The sequence below is a fragment of the Esox lucius genome, chromosome 9 (assembly GCF_011004845.1).
Source record: "Esox lucius isolate fEsoLuc1 chromosome 9, fEsoLuc1.pri, whole genome shotgun sequence".
Lineage (NCBI taxonomy): Eukaryota > Metazoa > Chordata > Actinopteri > Esociformes > Esocidae > Esox > Esox lucius.
In genome coordinates, this window is record NC_047577.1 from 1,266,390 (window position 1) to 1,287,944 (window position 21,555).

The window sequence follows — 21,555 nt, forward strand, 5'->3', positions numbered from 1 at the left end:
TAAAGAGGCTGTTATGTCGTAAATACTAGATTGGGTGTAGCCTGAGTCAGAGACAGAGAGAAGACAGGGTGAGGGGTGGGGGGGGAGATAAGGTATGAGGTCTAAATCAGAGATACAGAAACAAGTAAACACTTGTTGTGGATTTCGAGAGAACAGGCAGATAAGTGCAACTAGAATAAGTTAGAATGTACATAGAACTGTAGAAATAACCAGTCGGTTGCATTTATCTGAATATAGAAGCATGGCTTAATCACACTGTTAAAGTGTAATCTTCTGTTCACTTCCATATAATGTTATTGGCTTGTTCTGTATTGTTCCCAAAGCTCAAATTGGAGAAAAACCCACACAACAGGTTCACTCGATACTGGAATAAATTAGTATATAGGCAATATTTTATAGTTCTTTTTGTCTCTCTGTGTGCATGCGCGTTTGTGTGTAGCTGTTGGTCAGAAGCCAGGCTGATGCGGTTTTCCTGCCAGCTGCAGACTGACATTACTCTTATCACCTCTAGGGGGAGACAGACACACACACACAGGAATTGGGAAATTCTTGTGTCGTTCACCTACCAAAATACCACCATATTAAAACAGGCACCATCACCATATTGTCCTTAGACAGATAGACAGACATCACTCTATTCCCCTTAGACAGATAGACAGACATCACTCTATTCCCCTTAGACAGATAGACAGACATCACTCTATTCCCCTTAGACAGAGAAACAGACAAGGAACTAACAAATTAGTGACCTAATTAATCAATCCACGGAACCGGTTTGACAGACAGACAGCCACCATCCTATTCTCTTTAGACAGACAGACAGCCACCATCCTATTCTCTTTAGACAGACAGACAGCCACCATCCTATTCTCTTTAGACAGACAGACAGCCACCATCCTATTCTCTTTAGACAGACAGACAGCCACCATCCTATTCTCTTTAGACAGACAGACAGCCACCATCATATTCTCTTTAGACAGACAGACAGATACCATCCTATTCCCTTTAGACTGACAAACAGACAGACACCATCCTATTCCCGTTAGACAAACAGACAGACATCACCCTATTCCCTTTAGACAGACAGACATCACTCTATTCACATTAAACAGACAGACAGACATCACTCTATTCCCTTTAGACAGACAGACATCACTCTATTCCCTTTAAACAGACAGACAGACAGACATCCCTCTATTCCCGTTAAACAGACAGACAGACATCACTCTATTCCCTTTAGACAGACTGCATCCAATTTCCTTTAGGCAGTCAGTCAGACATAGAGGCAGACAGAGATATTTTACGCTCATACAGTTTATTAGCTCACATAATTTACTCAGCTTTCATTTGGAAAATAGACAAGCTTTTCTCAATATGACCTCTTCCTGATTAAAGAATAATTAAATAAACAAACCGCCACAATACTACAATACAGGATGATACATTAAAATAAATATAACAGAATAAATTAAATAAACAGAATAATGCATTGTTAAATTATAATAAATCTCACAGGTATATTTTAAGCTCACTGTAATATGCTACATTACTAATAATAAATAAAATATAATCTTGAATGTCCTTTGATCCATTAATAATAATGAAATATGATGTCATGAAACAATCTTGTATATGGCCTTTGAATACTATATAAACAGTATTAAAATATACAATTAAAGTATTTCCACATAAAAATGTAAATAATGGAACAGGTCAGACATGCCTGAGGCCGACCAACATGTAAAACATTTCTAGTCCCTTTAAACGTATGAATAATAAAACACGGGTAGACCTTGTTCAGTCAAGTCAAAGCTGCCCTTTAATATCACCAGACACATCCAATGCAACCTACAGTGATACATGCATGTCTTCTCATATATATAAAAAAAGATTTACAGTGGACACTTACAGTCCCTAATCGTTTCTGTTGTAGTTTTTCAAGACATTAATTAACAGTGGTTAATCACAGGGAGACAGGTGAAGGAGATACACTGGTAAATGCCTCGGACGGGACCTGAACCCGGGCATTTTGGCGTTTAGCCAGGAGTGTTTCCATGGTATCCCGGGAATCCAACCCACTACCCCAGACGGACGCTATGCTCTGTCAACCATGCTACAGACTCAGAGGATCACGTGACCGATATTTTAATATCCGTTATATCTTTTGTGTAACGTTGTTTGTTCATTCCTGATATTTAATCTGCTTCAACTATGTAAACAACGGTTGGTCATGCCAATCAAGTGCCGCTTTGACTTGACTCAACAAGGTCTACCCGCTGTCTACTGTTCAGCTGCATGTTACTGACGCCCCCTGCCGTATGTTAACGAGAAGGCACTCTGGCTTCAAACGACACTTTGAATGGACGCTATTTTAACTATCTATAACCACCCAACGACATACCTCATTGGATGGCATTTTGAATACCGATGTGTGATTCGTCAATTATAATGTCCATCAAATTAAACCAAAAAAACGTTTTACCTAGCAAAGAATTGCGTAAAAAACGCCGTGGGTCAGTATGATGTTGCTTTAATCTTATTAAGCATATTGTAGCATAACTCTCCAGTGTTTCCATTTATCAAATAATTACATGGTTTGGAATTACCGCTTGTTGTTTGCATGTGGTGTAGTGAACATTACATGAACCTGCAGTTGGTTAACGGATGTTTACCAAATACGCTACATCCATTTCGTTACGCTGGAAGTCATCCATTGTGAATTGAACAGTCCGCCAGCAGTCCGCGTGTGCGTTCAATATTTTGAATATTGAAGCATGATATTGAAACGCAGTTTCCCAATGTAGCCAGAAATATTAAATATTTCAAGTAGCCTAATAACTATAGAAATTGCCAGCAACAATATTTAACTTTTCAGCTAATATTTTTTATTTAACCTAATTGGCCTGTTAGAAACTGCTACACTACTTTCTAGGTATCAATCGGCACACTGGTAGGCAGGATGGACATGGTGGACGGACCTCGTGCAGAATGCATCAAGCCAGATGTGATGCAATGGAAGTCCGTCCTGTTGATAACAGACCAACACACCATTTAACTATAACAGACCAACATACCATTACGCTATAACAGACCAACACACCATTTTACTATAACAGACTAACACACCATTTAACTATAACAGACCAACACACCATTTAACTATAACAGACTAACACACCATTTAACTATAACAGACCAACACACCATTTAACTATAACAGACTAACACACCATTTTACTATAACAGACTAACACACCATTTAACTATAACAGACCAACACACCATTTAACTATAACAGACCAACACACCATTTAACTATAACAGACTAACACACCATTTAACTATAACAGACCAACACACCATTTAACTATAACAGACTAACACACCATTTAACTATAACAGACCAACACACCATTTAACTATAACAGACCAACACACCATTTAACTATAACAGACTAACACACCATTTAACTATAACAGACCAACACACCATTTAACTATAACAGACCAACACACCATTTAACTATAACAGACTAACACACCATTTTACTATAACAGACTAACACACCATTTAACTATAACAGACCAACACACAACATTTAGTCCGACAGTGGATTTGACATTGAGACCTCCTTGGGTGCTTTTGCCTCCAGTGGTGGATCTGGGAATATTGGAGATGGTGAGAGAGGATCGGTTGGGCCTCTGCTTTACCGAGGTGGTAAAGAGGCGTCTGGAGGGTGGGTACCTGGAGAGTGTAGTGGTGTTCACGGATGGTTCAAAGGACCCAGGGATGGGTCGGACGGAGGCAGCTTTTGTAATTAGGGGAACGGGTGTGAGTGTCACTAAAAGGGTTACGGATCACTTAGTGGTTTACACGGCTGAGCTTCTGGCGGTGCAGTTTGCATTGAGGTTGGTGAAGGACACAAAGCCGGATAGGGTGGTTATTTGCTCTGATTCATGTGAGGTGTTGGTTAGGTTGCAGTCTTTCAAGTCCACTAGGAGACGGGACATTTTAGACAGGGTGGTGGAAGCACAGGATAGAGTTAGAAGAGATGGGATGCAGGTCTCATTCATGTGGGTCCCGGCTCATGCTGGGGGGGCGGGAAACAAAGCAGCTGATAAACTAGCGAAACAGGCCCTGATGAGGGGGGGGTGGACATGGTGGTGTCCTTGAGCAGGGCAGAGGCTAAGGTGGTGGTGTGGAATGAGCTGAGGAAGATGTGGCCGGACCAGTGGAATGTGGACACCAAAGGACGGCACTTGTTCCAGATACAGGGGGAGATTGGGGATGGAAGGAGGGCAGTTAGGAGTAGGACGGAGGAAAGGATTTTGACTAGATTGAGGGTGGGGAACTGTGGTTCCCCACCCGCTACACATGATAGGGAAGCACCTGACTGGGTTGTGTGACTGTGGGGGAGTGGAGACGGTGGATCACTTCCTGAGGCAGTGCAGACTCTATGAGAGGGAGAGGGAGAGGTTGCAACAGGGTCTGAGGGCAGAGGGGGTGAACGTGTTGAGTCTAGGATCTGTGTTGGGGTGGGGGTGTTCAGGTGCAGTGGTTAGGTGTCCGTTTGTGTTCCTGAGAGAAACTGGGTTGGCAGGGAGAATTTAGGTCCTCCCTGGACGTGACACACACTCCTTTACAGTAGGTGGCGGTAATGCACCAATAATGGTGGATGCCAACCGCAGTTAAACCCCACAAAGAGTCATTTTGAAACACCTGTCTTACATTGTTCTTGGATGAGCTGATTGTTACAATGACTAAACGGAGTGAATTATACCGTTATGTTTTAATGACTAAACAAAGTTAATTATTCTGTTATGTTTTAATGACTTGTGACGGACAGCTACGTCATTTCCTGCTTTTACCAGTTTCCCATGGTTCATGAACTCACCCTGGACTCCTTCATTGTCTTGTCTCCCATTGTCACTCACACCAGGTCCCAGTTAAGTCATCAGTATGTGTATAAATGTTTCTCCTCTGCTCCCCTCATTTGTTGGTCATTGTTCCCTGTCTCCGCATGTTTTCACATTTAGTGGTGAGTGTTTTGTTTCAGACTTTGCTTTTGTTTTTGTGTGCTGTGTTTATTTTCTATTAAATTGCAACATTGACTGCCAAACTGAGAGAATTACTCTATTATGTTTTAATGACTAAACTGAGTGAAATACTCCATGTTTTAAGGTGTCATGTCCTGGCTATGTTCCTAGCCATCTCTGTGCTTGGCTGGGGCCATAGTCAGGACCTGACAGAAGGTGGTGCCTCCCCAATTAGAAGCAGGTGTAGATCGTTGCCCCAATTGGGGAACTTATTCATGTACAATATTTGGCCACACCCAGTGTGGATCCTTTTGGTTTTGTTTGTACTTGCTGCCCAAAGTCACTGGTTGCTGCTTTGTTTCTTTTTATTATAAGTAGGGATTACTAGACTTTTGTCTCTGCGCCTGTGTCCTGCCATCACAACTGAGACATGATGACTAAACTGAGAGAATTACTCTGTTTTAATGACTAACCAGTGTATTCAGACAATGGTTGAATCAATGATTTTGAGGTGAACGATGGTAACAAACCAAATGAAAGCAAAATCAGGTTGCTTTGAATGCAAGTTCTAATGGGTTACAAGTGGGATCAGTTTGGAGTTTTGAAAAACCACAACCTGCTGTTGATAGTAAAAGTACCAAAGCAACAAAAATATGTAGTGAAAACCACACAGTGGTATTTTAACCTCTGGTTTGTGGGCTTCTTGTTGGTATTTTAACCTCTGGTTTGTGGGCTTCTTGTTGCTGGTTTAACACTTGCCTCTGCTTTTTTCATCCAAGTGTTACATATGCTTTCAGATCATGTCTCTGTGTGTACCTTTTCCCCACAGTTGTCTTTAGACATCAGCGTGTTGCCAGTTTGTTAAACTCATATGTTGCCAAACCAGTGTTTTCTTCGCTGTAACTACATTTGATGTGCTGAAAGTGGGTCAGCGTGTTACTGATTTATTTTCTCTGTAATCCTGTCTCATACAGAGTCACTGGTCTGTTTCCATTCCTAACAGGGAGGGATACTATATTTTGGATTTGTGCATTTCATTAAATGGTGACTGATGACCTCTTCCTTTAACCCCTGTTCTCTCTATAGGGGACTGACGACCTCTTCCTTTAACCCCTGTTCTCTCTATAGGGGACTGACGACCTCTTCCTTTAACCCCTGTTCTCTCTATAGGGGACTGACGACCTCTTCCTTTAACCCCTGTTCTCTCTATAGGGGACTGACGACCTCTTCCTTTAACCCCTGTTCTCTCTATAGGGGACTGACGACCTCTTCCTTTAACCCCTGTTCTCTCTATAGGGGACTGACGACCTCTTCCTTTAACCCCTGTTCTCTCTATAGGGGACTGACGACCTCTTCCTTTAACCCCTGTTCTCTCTATAGGGGACTGACGACCTCTTCCTTTAACCCCTGTTCTCTCTATAGGGGACTGACGACCTCTTCCTTTAACCCCTGTTCTCTCTATAGGGGACTGACGACCTCTTCCTTTAACCCCTGTTCTCTCTATAGGGGACTGACGACCTCTTCCTTTAACCCCTGTTCTCTCTATAGGGGACTGACGACCTCTTCCTTTAACCCCTGTTCTCTCTATAGGGGACTGACGACCTCTTCCTTTAACCCCTGTTCTCTCTATAGGGGACTGACGACCTCTTCCTTTAACCCCTGTTCTCCCTGTCGTCCATGACCTCTACACCATCTGTCCAGGCAGGTTAATACTGATGAACGCAAGGCCACTGAGGTGTTTCTGTGACCTGGTGAATCTCAGGTAAGATTTGATGATCTTCAGCTACAGTCACTGGAAGAGTAAGACATTCTGAGAGCAGTCCACAAATGTGGATACCTCTCTGAGAGGTCCCTTTTGTGTGTGAACATCAGCAGCTCAAGCAGTGTCATGGTCTTTGATGGCAAGTTCTTCAGTTCCTGTGCAAGTTCTCTGCCATCCAAGAAAATCTAATCTGAAGGGCTGTGGTTGCAGCATCAACAACGCCATTGACAATTGTCCCCTCCAGCTTCTGCGTGGCATCACTCAAAGGCTCAGCAAATGATTTGTATGAAAAGTGCCACTTTCTGGACCTCAGCCTTTATTGTTGTAGAAGGGCCTTTTCATTCATACTGTCACAGATATCCTTGGCTGATGTTTGTGCAGTTTTAAAGCCTGTTGCCCTGTAGTTGCTAAGACATCTGACTTCCTTAGAAGACTGACTGTAACATCCACATGCATACTGGGAGAAGGCATCAGCTTACATGTTGGATCTGGCTCAGGACTGGGCTTAAATCTTTATCACAGGGTCTTTGGTTTGATCCCTCACCTCAATCAGTGCTGCAGCCTGATACCTCAGTGGCTGGACACTTTACTTTAATCTCCCACCTTGTCTCAGTCCACATCTTCAAAGTGATGTCCATGTGTATTTTCAGGATGGCCCATTGTTGCGTGGAGGCTGAGATCAAGGTGTACAGTTTGTGTAGGATGCCAAAGTAACATGTGGCACTGACAGAACTTTCAGCAGCATCAGCCACAACCAGGTTCAATGTGTGAGCCCTGCAGGGCACAAATAGAGCTCTTAGATTCATAGTTTGGACATCTTTGTTTTTTACCCTCATGTTGGCCCCGTTATCATAAGATGGTCCTCTGCTGTCCTTAAAGGGAATTTTTAGCCCCTCTAATCTTTTGAGAATCAGGGATGCCAAATGTTGGCCCTTGGACTCCTCTGCCTCCAAAACCCCCTTAACATGTTCCTTTATGTGGGGCCCCTCCTTCAGTCACACCTCTAATCAGACCTGACAACTGGTTGACATTTGACCTGCAATCTAGAATGATGGAAAGGAATTTTGCCAACTTGATGTCACTCACCATTGTTGAAATGACCTTGCTGATCAACAAATCAAGTTAATTCTGTATTTGGTGGCCAAGGTAACTGTTGGTGTGACTCAATGTCCCAGTTAAGGAGCTCGTGACTGGTTCAGACTGTGCCATCAGTTCAACCTTTTTGAGAAAAATTGTACTCTCCAAATAGACATTTTCATGCACTAATCAAGTCTCCAGAGTGGAGCCGTGGTCTAAGCACTTACCTCACTGCATCTCTATGGTTGTGAGTTCGAGTCCTGGTCATGCCACTACTGATTGTGGGGGTCTGGTAAAGTGGTGCATATTGGGTTTACTTTACCCCCATTTTTTATAGTGGTGGAACATCCCACATACCCAGTAATAATAAAATCATCCGTGTTCCTACACACACAAACACACCCCCAAAGAAGCAAATGGGTCTTCATCCTCTAATGAATGAGGAAGGTTTATAATACAAAGCCATGTTTCATTTCAGCAACATACAGCATGAAGATGATTGGCAATTATAATTTGCACATGTAATTGTAATTGTTTTCATTACAAGCATAAGGATTTATAACACTGATCCAAGCAATCAATATTTTTGTATTATATATACTTTTTCTTTAGTACTACATATTCTTTATAGACACGAGAGTATGAGGGAGAAACTAAGAAGAAGTGTATGTGGAGGGAGACAGACACAGACAGTCAGCCAAACCAGGACTCGAAACTCGAAAAAGGATACTAAATCAAACACTGGCACAACTTGTGCTGTTAAATCAATCACCTCCTTGAACAATGGAGAAGGTACTGTCCTCTATCCTGACAGTTCTGGTGACATCATTAATCAGACTACCTGCAGTTGGATAAGTACAGAAAGGTTGGTTTAGGAACTGGTACATCAGGGACATGTAGATGAGGGACATCAGCGACCAGTGCCGGCTCTAGCCTTTTGGGGGCCCTATGCAAAATTTCAGTTGGGGGCCCCTCTCCCCTATAGTAGTCAGAGGCCCTAAGCGACCGCTTTTGTTATCCCTGGAGCCGGCCCTGTTAGGGTCAAGTAGATCAGGTAGATCTGGGGACAAGTAGGTCAGGGACTGGTAGATCATGGAGAAGTAGACAAGGTACATCAGGATCAAGTAGGTCAGGGAACAGCTCCACATCAGCGGTGCTGTTGTCCATAATAATGTCCCTGCATTCCTTCCTGATGTGAATTGGGTGGTTTTAGTTTGTAATGTTGAAATTATATTTTGTTGTCTTTTTGTCAAGGCTATCACCTGATATTGAATAAATAAAGCTGAATACAAAAGACTGAATGCAGAACTGTTTTGTATTACCTCATTGACTGCAAATGCCCTCGAGTTACTCTTCAGCCAACTTCTTCAGCTCCTCCAGTTTCTTAACCTTCTCCACGTCTCCTGTCTCGTTCATCCTCACAATAAGGAAAATCAGATGTTTAGCAGAGGACAGTGAGATTTTCTCCAGTTTGATGAGACACCGGTAAGATTCTTTCAAAAGTGAGGCCTTCTTGTTTGTGAGCTCCACCAGTTCCTTCTGAAGTCTGAGCACATTCTCTTTCTCCCCCACACCTTTCTCACTGATGTCATACTTGCGTTTCAACTCTTCAAATGTCCTGGTTACCACCCTGGTCTTGAGATCATACATTACATCTCCCTTGACATGCTTGGTGTAGTGGCATTTATTAGTACACACTGTACAGTGGTTGTCCTCCATCACACTGCACCAGAATAGATTAATAACCCACCAGCAGCCTGGATAGTGACAGTTCTCCTCACAGACTGGACAGATGGTCGCTCCTTCATTGAAAAGAAACCAATTCCCTGATGTATTTATTGAGTTTTTATCTTTGTAAGTTTCTTTAACTTCATAAGAGAAGTTCTTGTTTTCCTCCATGTCCTCCTTATATTTCTCCAGGGCATTTTGAGTGTCCTCAAGTTCCTTTTGCTTTCCTTCAATCTCTTTGACCCGCTCCTGTAAGTTGACAACTACAGCATCCAACCGTTTGCGTTCTCTCAGAACTTCTTTAGTCATCTTCACACTCTTTATTTCAATCGTATTCAAAAAAGTGAAAAACCTTTCCATGGATTTTAATGCTTGATTCCAGGCCTGCTCCTGAAGGTGGTCATAATCTGGACGTTCCTGATATTCCGCATCAAAGGATTCACATTGACAGTTATTAAACACAAAATGTACAGGATGATTCTTCTCATTTTTGGCACAGGGAACCGTTGCTGCAGTAATGGCTTTTAGCGCATTCTTTGGGGGATTCCAGTCACAATGTGTCAGAAGAGCCACAATGTTATTTTCAATATCTTTCCCAAATAAAGATAGAACTGCATCAAAGCTGTATTTCTGTCTTTCACTGAGACGATTTGTAGTTGATTTCACCACTAAACCCACAGCATCAATTTGATGAATTCCTTTTTCAGACCTGAACAACTCAAGCAATTTTTCGGCAACCATGTTGTCTTTTTGGATTCCTTTGGTGTCTCCATATCCTGGAGTGTCGATAATGGTGAGAGAGTAGGGGACTCTCCTGCCTTCATATCCAAATACCTCATATACAGTGACTCCTGTAGTTTGACTTTCAGTCTGCTCTCCATTCTCCTGTTCAACAATCTCAAACCAGATGTTCTCCTTCCACTCCACCCCCAGGACATGATTGACCATGGCATTAATCAGAGTGGACTTCCCTGTTCCTGTTTCTCCAACTATCAGAATGGTTTTGTTCACCTTCATGTAATCTCTCTTTCCAAAGGTCCAAATCTTCTGAGTTTATCTTCTTGGTCCAGACTCTCTTTCTTTGTTATTAGTTGGTATCGTGTACAGGGGTGATCTTCCTGTTTCACACTTTCCTTCTCTGTTATTAGTTGACAACGTGCAGGACGTCCTTCAGGGAGAAGTTCACTTAGAATTGTGCCTTTGGTGCCTTTCATTTCTGATGATGGGACCCTAGTCATGGGAAATCAAAGATCACATGTTATTGACCTTTTAGTTTGAATATATCGGAGGAATTCAATACAATCCACGATGTATAAATTGGTGTAACTGTTACTTGTTTGTATCAAGTGTGATGTACACATCGTTTACCTCTGCTCTACAATAAAGCATCTTTTAAATAGAAATGTTTTGGTTTCACATGTAATTTGTGTATGTATTGAAATGTAGATTCTCCACTTTAAATTCTGTATACATTCATGTTACATTCATAACTGTTTTACATATTTGTACACATAATATCTGTGCTAAATTGCCACCACATTGATTGATGAAGGTAACACAATTTAACAAATCACACATACCAATTTTACTTTGAAATTCAATTTGTTTGTGCAAATAAAATGAACATGAATGCAATTTCCTTATGCGGACATAGTTAGTACCACCATACAGAATGTCTAAAGTTAGAATAAGGTGCACAGAAACAGGTGCAAATGAATAGAAAGTCATTAAAGAGTAAACTGGAAGGATCTAGCCTTCCACATAGATTAGATAATTGGTCGGCTCTTGACCATATGGATATGTGATAACACATCATGACTCAAAGCAGTCACACATACAAGTGTTGATGTGATCACAGTACATGTCTATATAAATATGTAATTTAAAAGACAACTTTCTAGGGGGTATACTTTGTAACATGGTTATATACGCAGGAGAACAACATCATACAACCGACCATACTGACCTTTTAGCATCTTTTATGTCATATAAAATAGTTGTGTTGGGTGAATTTAACTTGGATCTTATGAAAGAGTTCTTTGTTGGTCTAAATTCCACCAAGCTAATTTCTAAGCCAACTCACACTGGTTTAAAAGATGATGCTAAATCTTCAATTATTCACTACATTTTAACAAATGCAGCAGATAGATTTTTATCAAGTGGTGTGTTAACCTTAGATATTAGTGACCACTGCCCTATTGTTTTAGAGATACCAGAGATCTAAACCGCACATTGTCACCAAAAGAAATTTTAGGGAACAAAGCTTTTTGCAAGACCTGGCACTAAATAGGCATAACTAAATTTTTGCAATTCCAAATGCTGAAGAGGCATTAAAGTATTTAATCTGTATTTTTAACAAAATTGTTCCAAGTATTAGGTTCAAAAATAGATCTAACATGTGATTTATTCATTTTATTTCTGAAGATTTACAGAAACTAAATGTGGCCTGACTAAAAGCTAGACAAACCGTGTCTATATCGGACTGGCAACATTTTACATATGAGAATCCTTTGTATTATGTTCATATGAAAGGCAAAACCATCTCACTGTCCTCTGCTAAACATCTGGACTTCCTGATTGATAGGATGAAGGAGACAGGAGACGTGGAGAAGGTTAAGAAACTGGAGGAGATGAAGAAGTTGGCTGAAGAGTAACACCAGGATGGGTATTTCCAGAGAATGATGAATTACATTGAGACCATTTTAATACAAAATACTTCTGAACTCAGTCTTTTGCATTCAGCTTTATTTATTCAGGGCTGTAACACCTTGATATATTTATTGATTCATCATGGTCTCATTTGCAAGAGTGCCTCGAACACAGTAATGTAAAAATTCAACCAATATCAGGTGATAGTCTTGACAAAAAGAAAACAAAATATAATTTCAACATTACAATTTTAAACCACACAATTCACAACACAACATTGAGGAATGCAGCGACATTAAGATGGACATCATCAACATGGATGTGGAGCTGTTCTCTCTGTCATTTCCTGGATTCTGAGTCTCCTGTTTGACTTTCAACCTACTTGAAGTCATGAGCTTCTGCTCCCTGATCTACTTGTCCCTAACAGGGCCGGCTCCAGACATAAGCGGTTGCTTAGGGCCTCTGACTGCTAGGCGGCCCCCAACAGTTAGGGGAGAGGGGCCCCCAACTGAAATTTTGCATAGGGCCCCCAAAAGGTTAGTCGGCACTGGTCGCTGATGTCCCTCATCTACATGTCCCTCATCTACATATCCCTGATGTACCAGTTCCTAAACCAACCTTTCTGTACTTATCCAACTGCAGGTAGCCTGATTAATGATGTCACCAGAACTGTCAGTATAGAGGACAGTACCTTCTCTATTGTTTAGGAGATGAATGATTGATTTAACAGCACACGCGGTGCCAGTGTTTGATTTAGCATCCTAAGCTCCTGACCCCACATGACCCCTAGTGACAGGGTTCGAATCCCGGCTTGGCTGACTGTCTGTCTCCCTCCACATACAGTTCTAATGAGTTTCTCCCTCCTACTCTCATGTCCTTAAAAATATGTAGTGCTAAAGTAAAAGTATATATAATACAAAAATATACAAAACATGCCCTGAAGTTATAAATCCCATGCTGTATGTTGCTGAAATAAAACATGGCTTTTTATTATATACCTTCCTCACACATTAGAGGATGAAGACCCATTTGCTGAAACAAATGAATAAAGTAAATAAAGAATGAAACATGGCTTTGTATTATATACCTTCATCATACATTAGAGGATTTGCTTCCACTTCTCCCCAGCAGGATTCTTCAAGTGTGTGTGTGTGTGTGGGAACGTGTTTATGTGTGAATCCCTGCATAATATGAATTAAGTTTTGAGTTTCCATATTGTAGGTAACAAGGATGATTTTATTATTACTGGGTATGTATGTGGGATGTTCCACCACTATAAAAAATGGGGGTAAAGTAAACCCAATATGCACCACTTTACCAGACCCCCACAATCAGTAGTGGCATGACCGGGACTCGAACCCACAACCATAGAGATGCAGTGAGGTAAGTGCTTAGACCACGGCACCACTTTGGAGACTTGATTAGTGCATGAAAACACCAAAACCACATGGAAACATGGAAAGAGCTGGCAATAAGGACCAAAAGAGGGGAAACAATTGATAAGCCTGAGATGGGACTTATGGGGGCTGAGAGGATGAGATCCAGAAAGGTGTCGACACGTCTGACTGCTATTGTGAATCGTCTCTCTGGCAGTTAGAAATCTGGCATTAAGGGACACACAGAAACACTGTACTCTCCATCAAATGGACATTTTCTCAAAGAGGTTGAACTGATGACAATCTGATCCACTCATTAACAAGCTCCTAAACTGTCCAAAAAGGGACATGGAGTCACATCACCAGTTACCTCGGCCACCCAATACAGAATTAACTTGTTGATTTGATGAGCAGGAAGGTCCTTTCAAAAATGGTGAGTGACATCAAGTTGGCAAAATACCTCTTTATCATTCTAGATTGCAGGTCAAATGTCAACCAGTTGTCAGGTCTGATTAGAAGTGTGTGACTGAAGGAGGGGCCACACATAAAGGAACATTTTATGGGGGTTTTGGAGGCAGAGGAGTCCAAGGGCCAACATTTGGCATCCCTGATTCTCAAAAGATTAGAGAGGCAAAAATTCCTTTTAAGGACTGCAGAGGACCATCTTATGATAACGGGGCCAACATGAGGGTAAAAAACAAAGATGTCCAAACTATGAATCCAAGAGCTCTATTTGTGCCCTGCAGAGCTCACACATTGAACCTGGTTGTGGCTGATGCTGCTGAAAGTTCTGTCAGTGCCACATGTTACTTTGGCATCCTACACAAACTGTACACCTTGATCTCAGCCTCCACGCACCAATGGGCCATCCTGAAAAACCACATGGACATCACTTTGAAGATGTGGACTGAAACGAGGTGGGAGAATTGACAGAGTAAAGAGTCTAGCCACTGAGGTATCAGGCAGCAGTGGTGAGAGAAGCACTGATTGAGGTGTGGGATCAAACCAAAGACCCTGTGACAAAGACTGAAGCCCATTCCTTGATTGAGTTGGGGGATCAAACCAAAGACCCTGTGATAAAGACTGAAACCCAGTCCTTGTCAGAGGAGGTTGGATCATACTGCTTCAACATCTGTACAGTGGTCTGACATCTTGAGCCAGATCCAACATGTGACCTGATGAGCAAGCTGATGCATTCTCCCAGTATGCATTTGGATGTTACAGTCAGTCATCTCAGAAAGTCAGAGAGATGTCTAAGCAACTACAGGGAAACAGGCTAGTAGTCGGTGGGTATTTCGGACGGATTTCACTACTTGGACATTTTGGGTCCTAGATTCATTTCTGTAACAGATACAACCTATAATGATGTATCCTGATAATCACAACCCACTTGGCTACAATAAAAACACATAAAAACAGACTTCTGGATCACCATTTAGAAAACTCATCTATTGGAAAGGCCAATTATTTTTTTTCGGAAAACATTTCGGGAATTTTTTTAAAGCATCATAAAGTATTGTGTCAATGGTATTCCCTCATATTTTCATGCCTTTACTGTCAAATAACACTGTATTGGGTTGAAACTAATGAAAATAATTAATAATAGAAGGTAAAAAATATAGGCACCCTAAAAAAAATGTGTTCTTCTACCTAGAAATGAAACAATATGAAATAAATAAGATTGAATGTATAACACTTCTTTTTGCCTGTAATGACGCAGAACGGCCACCAGATGGCAGCACTAGATCGCTAGTTACGTTTGTACTTATATAATTTATAAACAGAAAAATTACCAACTTCTTCCCAAAATCTCAAGAACACCCCCATACTAATTTGACAAAATATTCTTTTTTATATCACATTTATAATACAAAAGATGTATTATGGTTCAAAACATCATGTATAGTGATGTATACCCTTGTAATCCCTATTCTCTTCTACACATTAGCCTTTCTAAGATGCATGGTCAATGTCGTTGCCTGGTGAAAAGTTCTCTTGTGGTTCCCATAGCACAACCCTAACCCTAACCCATAGCAACTCAAACTATACACAGACAACCCAGATTATAAACGGAACGCTTCAAGAAAGTGGCTACAAATAATATACCTTTGGAATCGGACGACTATGGCGATTCTATTTTTATGACTATTTAGGCAAATGAGCACTGTCCGCGGATCCGCGGATGCCGACTTAAGACTTCACTAACGTCAGCCAAGGATATTTGCGACAGTATAAATGAACAGGCCGTTCTACAACAACAAAGGCTGAGGTCCAGAAAGTGGCACTTTTCATACAAATCATTTGCTGAGCCTTTGAGTGATGCCACGCAGAAGCTGGAGGGGACAATTGTCAATGTCGTTGTTGATGCTGCAACCACAGCCCTTCAGATTGGATTTTCCACATTAGAAAATGTGGGAGAGAAGTTTAGAGTGCTGTCAACCTTCCAAAGCCACAAATGAGGAGCTAACAGAACAATGTGAGTCCCTTAGTGTGACTCCACACTATAAAGAACACTCAGACTTGGATGGCGCAGAGCTTGCACAGGAACTGAAGAACTTGCCTGACTTGCCATCGAAGACCATGACGCTGCTTGAGCGGCTGATGTTCATACACAAAAGGGACCTCTCTGAAATGTATCCACATTTGTGGAGTGCTTTCAGAATGTCTTACTCTTTCAGTGACTGTAGCTGAAGCTCATCAAATCCTACCTGAAATTCACCAGGTCACAGGAACGCCTCAGTGGCCTTGCGTTCATCAGTATTAACCTGCATGGACAGATGGTGTAGATGTCATGGACGACAGGGAGTCTCCCTCTGACACTGTCCAGTGTAGAGGTCATGGATGACAGGGAGTCTTCCTCTGACACTGTCCGGTGTAGAGGTCATGGATGACAGGGAGTCTTCCTCTGGCACTGTCCGGTGTAGAGGTCATGGATGACAGGGAGTCTTCCTCTGACACTGTCCGGTGTAGAGGTCATGGATGACAGGGAGTCTTCCTCTGACACTGTCCGGTGTAGAAGTCATGGATGACAGGGAGGCTTTGTAAATGTAAAGAGTAGCTACAAAAGAAATAATCAAGAGAAAATCTAAATTGAGATTCAATACAATAAAGAAATATTTTCTTCTAGAATTTTGGTAAACCCAGAACTGAAGTCTGGGGAAGTGTAAGAGAGATTTCCACAGCCTCAGAAAACAATAAGAAGTCTCTTCACACACCAAAATGCACAAAATGACCTGACAAAAACACTGTCTCACCAAAACTGTCCTCTAACATATACTGGCTCTGAGACATTTTTGTTTTTGTCTTCCTTCATGAGAACACAGTCAACAATTTGTGAACAAGAAACAGGTCTGGTATCTCAAAATATCAAGGGAGTGAGATTCTGGAGACAGATTATAATGCCTCATAATGGAAGAGCTCTGCTTGAGCACAGTCGCCTACAGAGAGAACAGGGGTTAAAGGAAGAGGTCATCAGTCCCTTACAGAGAGAACAGGGGTTAAAGGAAGAGGTCATCAGTCCCCTACAGAGAGAACAGGGGTTAAAGGAAGAGGTCATCAGTCCCTTATAGAGAGAACAGGGGTTAAAGGAAGAGGTCATCAGTCCCTTATAGAGAGAACAGGGGTTAAAGGAAGAGGTCATCAGTCCCTTATAGAGAGAACAGGGGTTAAAGGAAGAGGTCATCAGTCCCTTAAAGAGAGAACAGGGGTTAAAGGAAGAGGTCATCAGTCCCCTACAGAGAGAACAGGGGTTAAAGGAAGAGGTCATCAGTCCCTTATAGAGAGAACAGGGGTTAAAGGAAGAGGTCATCAGTCCCCTACAGAGAGAACAGGGGTTAAAGGAAGAGGTCATCAGTCCCTTATAGAGAGAACAGGGGTTAAAGGAAGAGGTCATCAGTCCCTTATAGAGAGAACAGGGGTTAAAGGAAGAGGTCATCAGTCCCCTACAGAGAGAACAGGGGTTAAAGGAAGAGGTCATCAGTCCCCTACAGAGAGAACAGGGGTTAAAGGAAGAGGTCATCAGTCCCTTATAGAGAGAACAGGGGTTAAAGGAATAGGTCATCAGTCCCTTATAGAGAGAACAGGGGTTAAAGGAAGAGGTCATCAGTCCCCTACAGAGAGAACAGGGGTTAAAGGAAGAGGTCATCAGTCCCCTACAGAGAGAACAGGGGTTAAAGGAAGAGGTCATCAGTCCCTTATAGAGAGAACAGGGGTTAAAGGAAGAGGTCATCAGTCCCCTACAGAGAGAACAGGGGTTAAAGGAAGAGGTCATCAGTCCCTTATAGAGAGAACAGGGGTTAAAGGAAGAGGTCATCAGTTCCCTATAGAGAGAACAGGGGTTAAAGGAAGAGGTCATCAGTCCCCTACAGAGAGAACAGGGGTTAAAGGAAGAGGTCATCAGTCCCTTATAGAGAGAACAGGGGTTAAAGGAAGAGGTCATCAGTCCCTTATAGAGAGAACAGGGGTTAAAGGAAGAGGTCATCAGTCCCCTACAGAGAGAACAGGGGTTAAAGGAAGAGGTCATCAGTCCCCTACAGAGAGAACAGGGGTTAAAGGAAGAGGTCATCAGTCCCTTATAGAGAGAACAGGGGTTAAAGGAAGAGGTCATCAGTCCCTTATAGAGAGAACAGGGGTTAAAGGAAGAGGTCATCAGTCCCTTATAGAGAGAACAGGGGTTAAAGGAAGAGGTCATCAGTCCCCTATAGAGAGAACAGGGGTTAAAGGAAGAGGTCATCAGTCCCCTACAGAGAGAACAGGGGTTAAAGGAAGAAGTCATCAGTCCCCTATAGAGAGAACAGGGGTTAAAGGAAGAGGTCATCAGTCCCTTATAGAGAGAACAGGGGTTAAAGGAAGAGGTCATCAGTCCCTTATAGAGAGAACAGGGGTTAAAGGAAGAGGTCATCAGTCCCTTATAGAGAGAACAGGGGTTAAAGGAAGAGGTCATCAGTCCCTTATAGAGAGAACAGGGGTTAAAGGAAGAGGTCATCAGTCCCCTATAGAGAGAACAGGGGTTAAAGGAAGAGGTCATCAGTCCCCTACAGAGAGAACAGGGGTTAAAGGAAGAGGTCATCAGTCCCCTATAGAGAGAACAGGGGTTAAAGGAAGAGGTCATCAGTCCCTTATAGCGAGAACAGGGGTTAAAGGAAGAGGTCATCAGTCCCTTATAGAGAGAACAGGGGTTAAAGGAAGAGGTCATCAGTCCCCTACAGAGAGAACAGGGGTTAAAGGAAGAGGTCATCAGTCCCTTATAGAGAGAACAGGGGTTAAAGGAAGAGGTCATCAGTCCCTTATAGAGAGAACAGGGGTTAAAGGAATAGGTCATCAGTCACCATTTAATGAAATGCACAAATCCAAAATATAGTATCCCTCCCTGTTAGGAATGGAAACCGACCAGTGACTCTGTATGAGACAGGATTACAGAGAAAATAAATCATTAACACGCTGACCCACTTTCAGCACATCAAATGTAGTTACAGCAAAGAAAACATTGGTTTGGCAACATATGAGTTTAACAAACTGTCAACAAGCTGATGTCTAAAAACAACTGTGGGGAAAAGGTACACACAAAGAAATATAATTTGAAAGCATATGTAAGACTTGGATAAAAAAAACAGAGGCAAGTGTTAAACAGAAACAGGAAGCCCACAAACCAGAAGTTAAAATAACACTATGTGGTTTTCACTACATTATATCTTTTTTTGTTGCTTTGGTACTTTTACTATCAACAGCAGGTTGTGGTTTTTCAAAACTCCAAACAAAACACCAAACTGATCCCACTTGTAACTCATTAAAACTTGCATTCAAAGCAACCAATTTTGCTTTCATTTGGTTTGTTACCATCGTTCACCACAAAATCATTGATTCAACAATTATGTCTGAATACACTGGTTAGTCATTAAAACATTGAGTAATTCTCTCAGTTTACTCTTTGTAACATGGAGTCATTCACTCAGTTTAGTCATTAGTATTATTTATTAAAAGCATGTGGCTTGGCACATCCTGTGACAACTGCGCCCTCTGCTGCTTCACCTCCCCCTGCAGCAGACAGGCTCCAGCGTTTGACGTCACCGGCCTTCTGACACCATCGTCCATCTCATCATGCATTTCACCTGTTTCCTGTTTAGCGCACCTGTTCCTCATCCTCATCATTCCCCACAGTATATATGTTCCCTCTGCTCCCCCTGTCTTTGTGTGTTGTTGTCTCTGACTGTAAAAAGAGCTGTGCGACGCTTCGTGTCTCGATATATATTCACTCAATAGTATTAAATAATCCTTCTACCACGCCTGCTCCTCCTTGTTCCACCCCCCGAAGCCGTGACACAAGAATCCTGCTGGAACACACACAGACACACACACCTGAAGAATCCTGCTGGGACACACACAGACACACACACCTGAAGAATCCTGCTGGGACACACACACACACACACCTGAAGAATCCTGCTGGGACACACACACACACCTGAAGAATCCTGCTGGGACACACACACACACACACACCTGAAGAATCGTGCTGGGACACACACACAGACACACACACCTGAAGAATCCTGCTGGGGAGAAGTGGAAGCAAATGGGTTTCATCCTCTAATGGATGAGGAAGGAATATAATAAAAAGCCATGATTCATTCTTTATTTACTTTATTCATTTGTTTCAGCAAATGGATCTTCATCCTCTAATGTATGAGGAAGGTATATAATATGATGCATAAAGACAATGACAATTATAATTTGCACATGTAATTGTAATATTGTTTTCATTACAAACATAAGGATTTATAACAAAGATCCAGGCACTTAATATTTTTGTATTATATATATATATATATATATATATATATATATATATACCCTTTTACTTCAGTACTACATATTTTTTTAAAGACAAGAATATGAGGGAGAAACTAAGAAGAAGTGTATGTGGAGGGAGACAGACACAGACAGTCAGCCAAGCCGGGACTCAAAACCCGTCACTAGGGGCCAGGAGCTGAAGATGCTAAATCAAACACTGGCACAACTTGTTGTTAAATCAATCATTTCCTTGAACAATACAGGAGAAGGTACTGTCCTCTTTCCAAACAATCAGACTACCTGCAGTTGGATAAGTACAGACAGGTTGGTTTAGGAACTGCTAGATCAGGGTAAGGTACATCAGGGGATAAATAGACCAGGGGACAGGTAGATCAGGTCCATCAGGGACAGGTAGATCAGGTCCATCAGGGACAAGTAGATCAGGTCCATCAGGGACAGGTAGATCAGGTCCATCAGGGACAGGTAGATCAGGTCCATCAGGGACAGGTAAATCAGGTCCATCAGGGACAGGTAGATCAGGTCCATCAGGGACAGGTAAATCAGGTCCATCAGGGACAGGTAGATCAGGTCCATCAGGGACAAGTAGATCAGGTCCATCAGGGACAGGTAGATCAGGTCCATCAGGGACAGGTAGATCAGGTCCATCAGGGACAGGTAGATCAGGGAACAGCTCCACATCAACGTTGCTGTTATCCATATTAATGTACCTGCATTATTCACTGTTGTGTTGTGAATTGTGTGGTTTAAAACTGTAATGTTAAAATTATATTTTGTCTTCTTTTTGTCAAGGCTATCACCTGATATTGGTTGAATTTTTTGCATTACTGTGTTCAGGGTACTCTTGCAAATGAGACCATGATGAATCAATAAATATCTCAATGTGCTACAGCCCTGAATAAATAAAGCTGAATGCAAAAGACTGAATGCAGAAGTATTTTGTATTAATATGGTCTCTTAATGTGAATCATCATTCTCTGGAAATACCCAGCCAGTTGTTCCTCCTCAGCCAACTTCTTCAGCTCCTCCAGTTTCTTAACCTTCTCCACGTCTCCTGTCTCCTTCATCTTCTCAATCAGCAAGTCCAGATGTTTAGCAGAGGACAGTGAGATGGACTTC

At 41.9% G+C, this 21,555-nt stretch overlaps 1 protein-coding gene across 2 annotated transcripts in view; it reads right to left on the minus strand.

Annotated features, from left to right (window-relative positions):
* Positions 1-21,555, minus strand: part of LOC105009144 (glutamate receptor ionotropic, NMDA 2A) — a 248,229-nt gene that overhangs the window by 84,270 nt on the left and 142,404 nt on the right. The gene's annotated exons all lie outside the window — the stretch shown is intronic.